General features: G+C 40.6%; 1 long non-coding RNA gene across 2 annotated transcripts in view; it reads right to left on the bottom strand.

The window, feature by feature from the left end:
* The window catches only part of LOC131139962 (uncharacterized), a 59,784-nt gene that overhangs the window by 4,464 nt on the left and 46,280 nt on the right, over positions 1–9,040 (bottom strand). The window lies entirely within an intron of this gene.

Genomic DNA, 9,040 nt, shown 5'->3' on the forward strand with positions numbered 1-9,040 from the left:
GGGTCAAAGGTTATATATATATATATATATATATATTACCGGTATAAACGTTATACTAATCTTCATGGCCATGGCAAAAAGGCGGTCAAATGCAAGAGAAGAAACAGGAAGTAACTCCTCCCTCTTATAAGGAATGGTCTTACTATGACTCCTCCCACTTTTTCTTCTCCCAGACGGATTTTTTTTTTTGTTTCGCTCAGAGTTTGCGTGCCGTTTTCAAGTGTTTTCATCGATGTCGAGACCTTGCTATCAAACATGACTGCCTCGCTCTAATTCACACACACACACACACACACACACACACACACAATCACTCCATACGCACACACACACTTAATCACACACTCGTCATCTCGGTGAATATTCTGAACAAAGATTTGATGTTCATTTCGGAATCAAACCTCTTTCGAGGGGCTTCCCTGTGGCCGGGACCCCCCCCCCCCCTTGCATAGCAAGACCAGCACCCCAACACAAACCCCCGCGTATTCAGTGTCACAGGCCGTGAATGTAATATTGATTCCTAAAGTAGTTTGAGTGTAACATGTCACAGCGTGTTAACGTCAGGGCAGCCAGCCGCACACAAACACAGCGGCTAGCACGCAACACCAGGGGGGGGGGGCGCAGCCTGGGCCCAGAGAGGAGGGCCGGGGGTAAGGAGACACGGGATTGGACGAGACGAAGGAGGGGCGGGGAGTAAGAATGTGTGTGTGTGTGTGTTGTTGTCCACAAACAAACAAACATTCCCTGAGGCTTTAATGTGTCAGCAAACACACACACACACACACACACACACACACACACATACACAATCACCGCTGTTTGACCCTACTGTAAGCAGGTCAAGGGTCAAAGGTAGCGGCGATGTCTCACTCTGCTTCATAAACGAGGATTCTCGTCTTGCATCGACGGCGTGCGCAAACGAGACGGAAGACCGCTTTGACGTTTCACGCCGCTAAACGTCTAACACCTCCTCACCTGATACAGAGAACCAACATGGCGGCGCGGCGGTGGCTAATCAGCTGACGCCGTAACCGTAAGGCGCTAACAGCGGCAGCTAATTGTGCCGCCGAGTTCGTTAACACAAGACGGATTTAAAAGCGACGAGGTTCTTTAAAGTCAGAAATTCATTTCAAAACATTAGCAGACTGTGATGTCATCACTTAGCCACGCCCCTCGTAAACATTCAGCTGTTGTTGCCCAGCAACGCAGCCTTTGTCAGTCACCTGCTGCATGCAAATAGCACTTTTAGCTTGTGTGTGTGTGTGTGTGTGTGTGTGTGTGTGTGTGTGTGTGTGTGTGTAATAGTGGGTTCCTTCCATCCTGCCTGACAGCAGCAAGCGAGGAAGAAAGCAAAAGATGGCGCCAATCAATGGCGTCATCCTGTGCTCGCCATAGAGACAAGCAGGGGTACACAACACACACACACACACACACACTCACACACACACACACAGTAGAAAAGGACGCATGTGAAGAGGGTGTAATTAGGAGGCCGCGCTCTGCCTCCGCTTCGCCGCCATTGATGTGCAGATGAAGATGGCGGCCGTGAAAGCCAACTGTGTTTTGGTTGAGTTCTGTCAACCGAACAGCTGGATTGCCATTTTTCACTCAAATTAGATTTCAGCTCAAGCACCTACGCTGGGGGGAATTAAAAAGCGCACGCTAGCACGCCGCTAGCGCTCTTTTTTTCACGCGCGCCCGCTCTCCCTTTTGGGCGAGGGGGTTGGAGCGGAGGCCACGACGCCGAGCGCCGTCTCGTCTCATCGCTCGGCCTCAGCTTTTCACTTTTTTTTTTTTTTTTTTTCCACCAGGGCGGATAAACCGCTTGTTTGCTGGCTGCTGATTGGCTGCCACAAGGCACGCCCACACCGCGCCACACCGAAAGGCAGTGTTAGCTCAGGCTAATGCTACAACACCTAAAGCATCTAAAAGTGCTTTTGGAAGGAATGATTATGTTATTAAAATGGAAAAATATGAAAGAAAACCAAAGAACAAAAACGAGTACAAACGTCGTGACTGTTAGAAATGTAATGGACTGGCATGGTTGTAATATTTGGAGGTTCCTTCTGTGTCCGCTAGGTGGCAGCAGACGTCAGTGAACAGCACACCTTTGACTCTCTTTGTGCTCAAAGTCAAATACCAGTCAAATGTTGGTGGCTATGGCACATTAATAATACATCATTAATAAGCAAACGCATTGGTAATGTTTCTAAAATTAGTTTGTTGTTTGTTTCTAAATATGAAATGAAAAAATGTAAAAAAAATGAAAATATTAAAATATTAAAATATTAAAATATTAAAATATTAAAATATTAAAATATTAAAATATCAAAATATTAAAAATATTAAAAATATTAAAAATATTAAAAATATTAAAATATTAAGAATATTAGAAATATTAAGAATATTAAAAATATTAAAAATATTAAAAATATTAAATATATTAAAAATATTAAAAATATTAAAAATATTAAAATATTAAAATTATTAAAAATATTAAAAAATATTAAAAAATATTAAAAATATTAAAAAATATTAAAAATATTAAAAATATTAAAATTCTAAATTCTAAAATACTCCTATACATCGTATGGTAATGTTAATGTGATGGTTTTAATGTATTTATTGAGAAAGATATCTTAGATAACTACATAGATATCATTGTTATTATTATTATTAGGATGCTAACTAATTAGCTCTGTAGATTGCTACAGTATTGTTAAAGCGGTGTCCGTCTTTTGCGTGGCGTAGCCTGTGTACAAGCAGTACTGTCACCACACCTCTCTACTCTCTACTCTCATAGTAATTACATTACACTGATGAAACATTGCCTTACATTACATTACCTTAACTTGTAGCCATGAATGCAACGTCTGACAAGACACACGCAAAAAAAAGTCCTCCCACTCCGTGTGGAAGTGGTACTTATCTTCTTTTGTGTCTGTTGTTATATGGGAGCCAGGCAACGACATTTCGTTGGCAATTTCACTACTGTGTTTTTGTGCAATGACAATAAAGGAAGTCTATCTATCTATCTATCTATCTATCTATCTATCTATCTATCTATCTATCTATCTATCTATCTATCTATCTATCTATCTACATTTTTGGCCTCTTATTTTGTCCTTCTTCTCCCTTCAGTTTCAAACCCATTCTTAATGAAGAAATGACAGTACCTGGAGAAAACCCACGCATGCACGGGGAGAACATGCAAACTTCACACAGAGATGGCCGAGGGTGGAATTGAACTAACCACTCGACCGCCGTGCAGCCCTAACCTGAAATGTATTTACTTTTAAACTTAAGAAGCCAAACATTTACCACTTCCACACAGAATGGGAGGATAATTTTTTTTTCACTCTGTCCTGTCAGACATGGCAAGGCTTGCAGTGTTAAGCTAATGTAATGTAAGGTAATGACTCAATATTTGTGTCTTAATTGGCGCCTATAGTGACCAGAGTACTACATATACTACACCAGTTTTGACTAATAATAGTAATAATAATAGCAATCCTTCACAATATAGCGAGGGAGTAATAATTGAAGCGTGATATTGTGACTGTAGACATATTTCCAAGCTGTAAAAAAAGAATAAAAGTTGAAGTAACTTGACTTTTCAGAGATGAAAACACTATAGTATAATAATCAGTGTTAACTTATGCATTTACACGGTCAGCAATTTTGTGCCAGCAGTCCTCCCTCGCTCTTTTGGCGATGACGGTGTTGTTTTTGGCAGTGATAATCTTTTTGAACTCCTCATAACGCTCCATAATAATTATTGTGTAAAATATTTTTTGGTGAGGAAGTAGAATAATATGATGTGAAACTGGGACTTGAACAAGTAAGGTTACCGTTGAATTCTGTTTGGGGGGTTTAGGATTTGTTGAGCCGCATCGTGAACACGTGGGATAACACGAAGCATATAAGGGATTTAATAAACACACGAGACGCTCCAAATAGAGACAGGACATCTTCATTCATTCAGAAATGCATTATTATATTATTATCATTCATTCATTCATCTCTGATGAGGCTTGCATTCATTTATGATGATGAATTGTTCATTATTTGTACTTGACTTATGGTTATGGTAATGGTAATGGTAATGGTTTAATTTCATTTGAACATTCATCAGATTCCAATTGAGTGCATCCCATAATCAGTTCCCAGTTCCACATGTCCAAAAGGAGTAGGAAGAAGCAAAGCTTATTAAATCCTACCCCTCCATCTGGTACCTTTATAATCACTAACTGTTACATTTGTTCACTTCCTGCTTTCCTGATATAAGTTTTTAAATTGTTTTTATTTATTATTTTATTTACTTTCACTTTCATTTTCATTTTCATTTTCATTTTCATTTTCATATTATTTTATTTTATTTTTTATTTTTTATTTTTTATTTTTTATTTTTTATTTTTTATTTTTTATTTTTTATTTTTTATTTTTTATTTTTATTTTTATTTTTTATTTTTTAGCTAATTGCTTATTTTGAGCCTTATGCATTATTTTAGCTGTTTGAAGATGAACTATATCAGCAAGTTGAAGTATTTGTGATTTTACAAATAAGGAGTTAGTATGTTCTCTGTAGGCGGCATTATGAATTATCCTTACTGGCCTTTTTTTGCAGTACATTTAGCCAGTGAAGATTGCTTTTATAGTTATTAGCCCATATTTCCACACAATAAGTAAGATATGGTAGAACCAGAGAGCAATAAAGAGTGTGGAGAGCAGTCTTGCTTTTTTTTAATTCATGATTTAATGACTTATTTTTGATTTGTAAAGCAAAGAAAGGATAAAGATAATGTGTTTGCACTCAGTCGAGAAAACATTGATGTTTGTTCCCACCACAGCTCACGCTTATGATTATTTTACACACACACACACACACACACACACACACACACACACACACATGCGCACACACGCAAACAAACAGGGACACAATTATCTGTGCTGAAGTGATGTCAGTCGACAATAACAATTACACACCTTAATTAAGCAGCCAACATGTCAGTGTGTGTGGACCAACTGACACACACACACACACACACACACACACACACACAGTGTTGTTTTTCTACACTACTCAAGTCGTATGTTTATTTTTATTTTTACTGCAAATGTTTATTCACATGCAATGCAATGTGAGCTAGCAGCTAAGTTAACGTGAATGCTAATGAAAGCCTCCAGGTAGAAAAAGTCCCAGGTGACCGCAGCCCATCTGGATGCACCTGTGAGTGTGTGTGTGTGTGTGTGTGTGTGTGTGTGTGTGAGTGTGTGTGTGTGTGGTGTGGAGGGGAGGGGTTCATTAACAAGTTGCCACATGTTTCCAGGCAGTGAGGTGAAGACGTTTTAATTATAGTTGGACAAATAAATCCCATTGAGATGCTAGCTGTTGTTTGTCGCTCACACTTTCACTTTCACTACTGTTATTTATTTCTCTATTTTTCACTTTTTGAACTATTGTCTAGTTAAAATTATTTATTTGACTATGTAAGTATTTAATTCGGAATATTACGATAATAATATTGTAATATTATGCGTCAAAATAAGAGCATCGCGCTTTTATTTATAACGTGGCAGCAAAACAGATTAGCATGTCTAGCCTTTCTCACGTCCACCTTCCTGACCCCGCCCCCTCGCCACATGCCAAAGCTTACATTAAGACCCCCCTTTTCATAGCTGTCTCAGGCAATGCCTGTAATATAAAGTTGATTTATGACATTATTCTCATAATTTTTACTTTTTTTTTTACAAATTTTTACTAATACTCCGTCATTGCCTGAAACAGCTATGAAAGGGCGGACTCGTGTGACCTTTGACCTTGGGCAACAGTTTTTTCTTTGAAATGTACAACTTAAATGTACGACTTTACTCTCACTAATGGTCACTAATACTCCATTTATTTCTTTGATCCTCTTGGTTCCGTGTTTGTTGTTGCTATGACGACACATTTCCATTCCTACTCATCTCATTTGTTCTGGAAAGATCAAGCTACTTGGAACTAAGAAATAAATCATTTTGTCATCTTTGCTGTGTCTTCCATTCAACGACATAACAACGACAACATGTGTGTTACGTGTGTGTGTGTGTGTTACGTGTGTGTGTGTGTTACGTGTGTGTGTGTGTGCGTGCACGCTGGATGCAGCTGAGCACGTTTATGTGTCATTATGAAACTAACAAGGCTTCACCGCTGAGATGCGTTGGACCCGCTGGGAGTCATGTCTCACATGACACACCGGGAAACAATTACACTCTACCGGTGTGCACGTGTGTGGCGTAGTGACGCCCCCTGCTGGTACACTTTGTCATTCTGCAGGTGGGCGGGGTCTATTAAGGGTGTTCATACTTGAGGGTTGATTACATGAAAAAAAGAAATGGTGGGGCGTAGTTAATGATGATAAAAGATGCTATTAGAACAGGGGTCTCAAACTCAATTTACTTGGGGGCCACTGAAGCTCGGGTCTGGTTTTCCAAAAAAAAACAAAAAAACGCATTTATTAAAAACAAAAAAATTAAAAAAAACTTCGCCTTGGTTCCAATTTTCTACAATAAAAGCTCTGATAAAACATTCCACTTTTCTCAAATATCTTAATTTTTATTTTTCTACACAAAATAAGATGAAAAAATAAATAAACAAAACAAGAATAAATAAAATCAATCAATCAGTAATAAATAAATATAATAATAATAACAATAATAAAAACTTAATAAACCACATATAGTTGGTGGGTAGACAAATGATTTTTTTCATATTAAAATGAACAAAGCATTATTAGAGCCCTGTAGACATGACAAAACACGACTATAGTCACATTTATACTCTTTTTATTTACAACATATTGCGCAACTGCAGGGTCTTGAGACACATGCTAACTCGCAAACTAGAGAGCTAGCGACCTAAACGGTAGCCTTCAAGTTATTTCCTTTCAACTTAAATAGCCAAAAACTTACCACTTCCACACGGATAGGGAGGATAACTATTAACAGTTATTTAACCTTTAACATGAACATTAATCAAACGTAATCATTTTTTCTGGGTACATGATACCATACAGCATCCATATCAAACATTAAACTTTCATATCAAGGCAGGGGCCTCAAACTAGTGTCCTGCGGGCCACATATGGCCCGCGGGCCGCATGTTTGAGACCCCTGTTCTAAATAGACATTATCAAATATCAAACTTGCGCGGGCCGCACTAACATTAAACTTTCATATCAAGGCGGGGGCCTCAAACTAGTGTCCTGCGGGCCACATTTGGCCCGCGGGCCGCGTGTTTGAGACCCCTGTATTAGAACAATCCAATTAGGGTAAATATATGCTAAGCTATCATTTTATTTTTATTTTTACCATTTTTTGTCGTAGGCCGATGCAAGCGGTTATGCTACATGCTAAGATGGCGTACCGGCAAGCAATGCCGCTCATGTGATGGGCCCTTGTTGCCATGGCAACCGCACGGCCTCCCTCACCTCAATGTAAATCGACTCCATGACATATAAGGTGTGGTATGAGACACACACAACGTTTCACCATGTTTGTCGTCTTTGTCTGACATGAAGTCGTCTCTCGCACACGTAGCACCCGTGCTAATGAAGCTGCAGCACATCGTCCTCGTGTCTGTCAATCAAACGCTTCTAATGGACCTCGAGACCCCCCCGCCCCCTTACACACACACACACACACACACTGCAGCTGTACCTTCCTATTGAGGAGGGGGGGGGTGGGTGGGTAGTGGGGGGTGTAATCAGCCCACACGCACTCGAGCAGATGAGATGCTTTTCGAGTGTGAGGTCACGTGACAACATGGCGGAAAACACAAGAAAGAAAGAAAGAACGCACAGACAAAGCGAGGCGACGTTAGCATAGCGCTATATTTTTAGCGTCCATCTTGTGTGCATCTCGACCTTTGACCCGCGCCGGATTCTAACCATCACATTATGAGCTTCATCTGTCGTGATGACGACGATGAAACGTTGGATATCGTTAGCTAATGCTAAGTGTTGATTAGCATCTTTACTGCCTTTGGCTAAAGCTACGCATTGATTAGCATGTTTACTGCGGCGGCTATATAAGTGCTGATTAGCATGTTTACTGCTTGGGCTAATGCGTGTTAGCCAGGTTAGCATCCTCTAGAAGATCAATGAGGAAGTGGACAGTTTATGTGGACAATTTGAAACCACAAGCGTACACACACGCACACACACACACACACACACACACACACACACAGACACACACTAGGAACAAAGGTGTGAGGTTGTTTGTGAAGCACAGAGAGGCGACTTAACGAGCTGAGCCTCCAGCACCAATTAGCTAGCTAGCAGCAGACGTGGACCAGACACAGCTGCTGCTATTAAACACACACACACAGGCAGCGAGGTGGGGGGGTGGCGGGGGGGGGGCGCTGAGATGAGTCAACAGTGTAATGATTCACTTCCAACTAGAAGATAAAGAGAAATGCCTCTGAATAGGAGAAACGAGGACATCAAACATCACAGCATATCATAGTAACCTCATTAAACGGGGTACGTGCGCTGATGTCGACGCCGTACGCCGAAGACGACAGCAAACTTACCGATAAGTACAAGCTGTTGTGGTTAGCTGTAGCACTTCGTAGCGCGTTCGCTAATTGACTCGACGGAGTCAAACGCGCGTGTGAGGTCAAAGTCGTTATCAATCACACCAGTTGCAACAGTCGACGTGCTAGCATCCCGGCGGGCTTTGTTAGCATGTGAAATGGTCCGTGCTGTGATTGGTACCCACACGCACACATGTCGCAAACATGTTTTCCTCATCACGGCGCTCGTGTGTTGATGTTTAAACACGTGCTTTTATTTTGGCGGTACACACACACACAATGAGTGCAACACTGGCCTGTGAAAACATGACAGTGTGATGTCACCGTGCTGGGTTGGCATGGCGACATAGTGATGAAGAACCAGGAAGTTGACGTTCTTGTTGGGGGGGGGGGCACTGTCACCTCGCATAAACTACTTCCTGTAGTTGTGTACGTTTATTTGGGGGTATATTTTCACAT

This window comes from Doryrhamphus excisus, chromosome 13 (assembly GCF_030265055.1).
Source record: "Doryrhamphus excisus isolate RoL2022-K1 chromosome 13, RoL_Dexc_1.0, whole genome shotgun sequence".
NCBI lineage: Eukaryota > Metazoa > Chordata > Actinopteri > Syngnathiformes > Syngnathidae > Doryrhamphus > Doryrhamphus excisus.